Consider the following 5,255-nt stretch of genomic DNA (forward strand, 5'->3'; position numbering starts at 1 on the left):
AGTCTGTTTATTGGATTATTCTTGTAAGTGTTCAGAGTCCCTGAAAGAGAAAGTATCACTTTTCTTGGGATGTAAAATGTGCTGGGATTGTCTGTTTATGTAAATTTCTCAGATAGAATTTTTCAGATGACTTTTTGCAGTGGGTTACAGCTATTAAAATCTTTGTGTACTAACAAAGCACCTTAAAGTAATAGAATCCAAGAATTACATGTTTGGAAGGTAGAGTTCAGTGCGAGTTACTACTGAGCAGGTCTGACAGACACAGACGTTCTCTCCACCACAAAAAAAAAAAAAGGGGGATTGATCTTGAGAGAAAAGTATCAAGTCATTCTTAAGACAAGCATCACCACTAATTAAAGCAAGTGCAATTATATTTATCTCCTCCCTCAAGAAGAAGAATGAATATGTAAGAAACCGGGCTTTTGATTAATTCCATAATGAAAACATGGTTCTTTTTTCGGATGGAAGATCAGCTCTTAAATAGCCAATGCATGGATTGAATGAAGTTAAAGATGTTTCTTTCTTTCCTGGTTTTATAAAATTGTTATTTACTTTTTGAAGAACCATCAGTACTAGCTGCAGAGACAAAAGATCCTTTATATGAGATAAATGATATTTTGACTAAGTACTCTTGGTTGATGCTGGCAGTAGAATTTCTCTGCATACAAAGTGATTTTGAAGAGCTGCTTAATCAAACCAATATTTTTCAGCTTTCCATCTTAACTCTTTTGATATATCATAGATAAAGTAAATTTTCATGCTTTCATCCCAAGTGCGTATTTACCAAGATTTCCAAGTGTTCTGTGCGGACAGTGATGACAGAATGCAAATGGGTTGATTTGAAATGGTGTACTTGGTCCCGGTTGGTGCCTCACTTAGGCAAGTGTTTAAAATCTGCTGTGGATGTGTAACTTTTGTGTATTCCTTGCTGAAAATTTGGAACATAAATTTACATGGGATTAGTCTACAATTCACAATTTCCATTAATTGCAGTTGAATTCAGTGTAAAGCTGGATGAAACCAGTGACTGACGGTAGGTTTAGGACAAGTTGGGAATAGTTGCTTTGAGTTTGTTGTAATTACGGCAATCAAATAGCTAATTTGAGGGGGAAGTGTGGCTGTCAGCTGTGAAACAAGGGTGATGCTAGCATAGGGAGAGGTTGTGAGGTAGTGCTCCATCATGGACACTTACCCACCAGAACACCAAAGGTTTTGGCTGGAGTGTCTTCGTGCAGTAGAGGCAGTATCTCCAGTAAGTCTGTCATTTTTGATCTCTAGAAGATGTATGAATTCCTGTTTCCAGGTTTGACCTGGTGATCAGGGCTGAGAAGCGAGAGGTGAAATTTTCTGATGAAAGATGTTCTCATGAAATTCATTTCGGCACCTAGAAGTCTCGCTAATAAGTGTGCAATTACACTGACAGATGAACATCATGAATAGAGCAGTGAACATTAAGAAAGCAGTTCTTTAATATTTATTTAAGGTAGTCTCTGGTCTCCCTCCCATGGATGCTTCCTGGGCTGCTGCAGGAGAAGGGGTTTAGGTCACAGGGACATGAGTTGCTGGAGCAAGTTGGATGTTCTGGGGTTCTGGACTAGGAGGTGCAGACCCTGTGTCTGACTTCTCTCTTGGTGGTGGGGAACCTTCCCCACCCTACCAACTCTTAACTCACTTAGAACTGCAGCAATAAACACACTGTGTTTAGGTGTTCATCAGGGACACAGCAGGCAAAGCCCATGGGGGTAATTCTAAAATGGATATATTCCACGTAAATGTAATTAAGCTCCCTGACATTAGATGAGTTCAAATAGAAGTCTCATAAACTTGTGGTGGGGGAGATGGTAAATGTTTCTAACACGGACTGGGAAAGGAATCCACACATCAAAGATATTCAAGGTACATATTTAGGCAGTGTGTCCCACTGAAGTTGCTCAAGACTTGAATTAATTGAAAAAATAAGAATTTAGGTTTGTCTTGGACACAGATGTGTACTTAGGTCATTAAGTGTTCCATTTCATTCCTTTTTCTACAGAAGAAAGCCTACTTAGACAGTTGTGTGCATTGCATAATGCTCAGCCTTCTCAAACCAGAGTGTTTATTTTCTTGTGCAGGAGTCTTTTGGATGTTTTGCCTAAATATCTCATGTTTCCACCTACTCCTGTCTAACATAATGCATTCCTTTTATAGAGAAATGAGATCTGAACGATCATATTTGGCATTAGTCTCGAGTGAAACTGAAATTTTTGCTGGAATCTACGGAGAGCAGCAGGTTTACGAGCAGTGCTGGTTTGGGAGTAGAGCAAAGAGGGGGCTGTTATTTTTGTTGACACGGAGCCTGTGAGAACGTAAGCACTCCTCCTGTCAGCAGCTTGCTTTCCATAACAACCTCTGAATATTGCCTGAAAACCTTATTCCTTCCTCATCTCTGCTCCCGTGTCATTAGTGAACGCTTATCAAGTACGAAGATACTTTAGAGAGAGCGGAAGGTTCTTACAGTACCCAACTGTCCTGCCCTGGGGAGGTGTGAGGAAGGGACTGGAATAAAAGAATGGAAATTTGGCATTTCCACATGAGCCCGTGCAGTGGTCATCACAATTAGCCAAAGATACTGAAGCAGCCAAAGGGTTATAACGCAATCTTTGTGGCTCCACAGCAAAGCAGGGTGTAACAGGGCAGTAGAGCAGAGGAGCACTTGAGCTCTTCATAGCACTCACGTGCTGCCAGCACAGGTTTTAGTAAATAATATAGTCCTGAATATTTATTTTTTTTTTTTAATATTAACTGCTGCTTTGGAAATGAGCATAACTGCGTTTTTATTTCCTTCTTAATAATGAATGTGCAGCTGTAAAACATTCTATCAGTACTGATGTGTATTAACCAACAACCTCTTCATCACAGCAGAGGTACAAGTACATTTAATTACATCATGGAGACATAAAAATGACTTGTTTCAGGCCGTCATGGAGTGCTGGGAGGGATTAGGCTGTGTAACCAGCAACAGTCACAATTGTGAGATTTTTCTTAATATGAAAAGGAAAGATGAGTTGATGAGTCTGATTCCTTTTCATCTTCAGTGGTCATTTACTCTTGCTTAAAACTGAAGGCAAAAATGCAATTAAAACACAATGTTATTTTTCACTTCCATTTTGCAAGTGAATATAATTATATATCTATAAATACACAGACACATACTATATAAGGCATGAAATTCTGAAGAACCCAGCTCTTTATCTTAAAATATTTTAGTTTGCAAAATGTTACACTTGCCTCCATATGCTGAATATTTGAGACTTATCTTTTAATTCCTTACCAATCCTGTTCCAAAGCTTAACTGCAGATACCTTGATTATTTTCAGGAGCTAGTGTCAATAGCAATATGAGGCAGTATGTAGGTTAAGTGTTTAATATTGCTGGTTTTTTTTCAAAATAAAACCTCTCACCTCAGAGATTAGGTGTCTGGTTTAAACACATGTCAAATGAACATTGGGATGAAGAATAATGTTGAGATTAATACATTGTATTGGGATTTGGGAGCGGGAAGTTTATTTCTTCGGCAGCCGTGTCTCTCTGTGTGGCTGACACCAGAAATTTATCAGGAAACCAGCTAGAAATATTTTATTATTTGTACAAAAGAGGCTCACTAATGTCCTTTGCTTCACGCAGTTCAAACCGGAGACTCTTTAGACCAGGTGGACTCTCAAAGGGTGTGTTCCCTCTGCAACTGAAGGTGAATTAGCTGATATATTTGCACTAATCTAGCCAGATTTGATAAATAGCACTAAAAATAGGGTCAGGTGTGTGGGTAACTGGGTCCCAGCTTGCCCCAGACCCTGGTGTGGCCGGGCCATGGTAATGGTCGTTCTCTTTGGTCACCTCCACGATTCCTGGAGTTAAAGGATAGATCCACGTCTCCCGCTCCCATCAGTGCCAGGGGTTTGCACAATGACCTCAGTGTGAGACATCGTGTTCATAGTGAGGGGGTTTGCTCTAAAATCAGTAATACTGACCTTGTTACTAAGTAAAAATCGTGTTTCTAGAGATTTGGACTGGTGGTCCTAGACTTGACAAACTATGGAGCTTCTTTTTCCTTCATCAAAAAAGAGCCTGTATGTAATCTGTCTGCAGGGAATCCATGTGCTATCCATTTCTCTTCTGTAACAGTCTGTGTTAACGTGTTTTTGTTAGCACCACATTAATTGTACCAAAACTTGTATTTTTCAGGAGTATTATTGAGTCTCTCTGTACGTAAATTCATCAGTTTGTCCTTACTGAATGAGGGGCACTGACATGAAATAGTTCCAATACCTCTCCCTGAGGGTTTTCAACAGTTCTTGCATTCCTTACACCATTCGCTGCTATTGTTTTTTTTTAAAAGGGGCAGGATTGGGAGTTGCTTCGCTGATACAAATGTAGAGACCAACAGATGCCGTGAAGACATCTGTAGGATAGATTTCAAATGTATGGGAGAACAGTGTAAATTGTCAGTTTGTATTTGAAGGTGTCGCTTTTTGATGTATTTTGTAACAATAGTTTCTGTGGTGGTTTTGGTAAGTTGGTGCTTAGCAGAAGACACAGCCCCAAAATCTGTGTTTCGGTTGCTGACTGATGGAGGGTTCCGATGGCACCAGTGTTTCTGACAAGTTTAGAAGACATGAGGATAAGACACTAGACAGCATTCCAGATTTCTTAGCAGGAAAATGTAAATCTCCTTAATTTTATTCCTCCTGAGCTGTGGCAACTAAGGTCTTGTATTTAAATGTGAATTATTAAAGAGACAGCATGATGGTGATTGGAGCGGCCGTGTGTTACAAGTATCAACAAGTTCTCAGAAGCCAAATAACTTGTCAAAAATTCATATTCCCATCTATGCATTTGTGATAAAGGGAAATCATTTCAAGAGTATTACGCCTTTTATTCTTAAAACCCTACCAAGGATATTAGATTAGGGACTGGAGGGAGATTTGCCACGTGAATTGCTAGGTGAAGCCTTCCAGCTTTAAGCCTCTAGAACCTAAACTTAGCACGGCGCTGAAGGAAACAGTCACTTCTGGAAAACCCCAGCCAAGAGTGTAGGGGTTGCAGCGGTGCAGAAAGGTCAGATATCGTATATCTTTAGCAGTTTGTCTACTTTGGAAAAGCGTTCTTGAAATGTATTTAACAGGCAGCTCTTCAACAATTGTGAAAAATGTAGAAAGTGAAAAGCCTTCGGATTTGGTTGTGGTGGGTTTTTTTAATGTATTAATACTGAAAAAAAA

The sequence above is a fragment of the Calidris pugnax genome, unplaced genomic scaffold, assembly GCF_001431845.1.
Source record: "Calidris pugnax isolate Ruff unplaced genomic scaffold, ASM143184v1 scaffold64, whole genome shotgun sequence".
Classification (NCBI taxonomy): domain Eukaryota; kingdom Metazoa; phylum Chordata; class Aves; order Charadriiformes; family Scolopacidae; genus Calidris; species Calidris pugnax.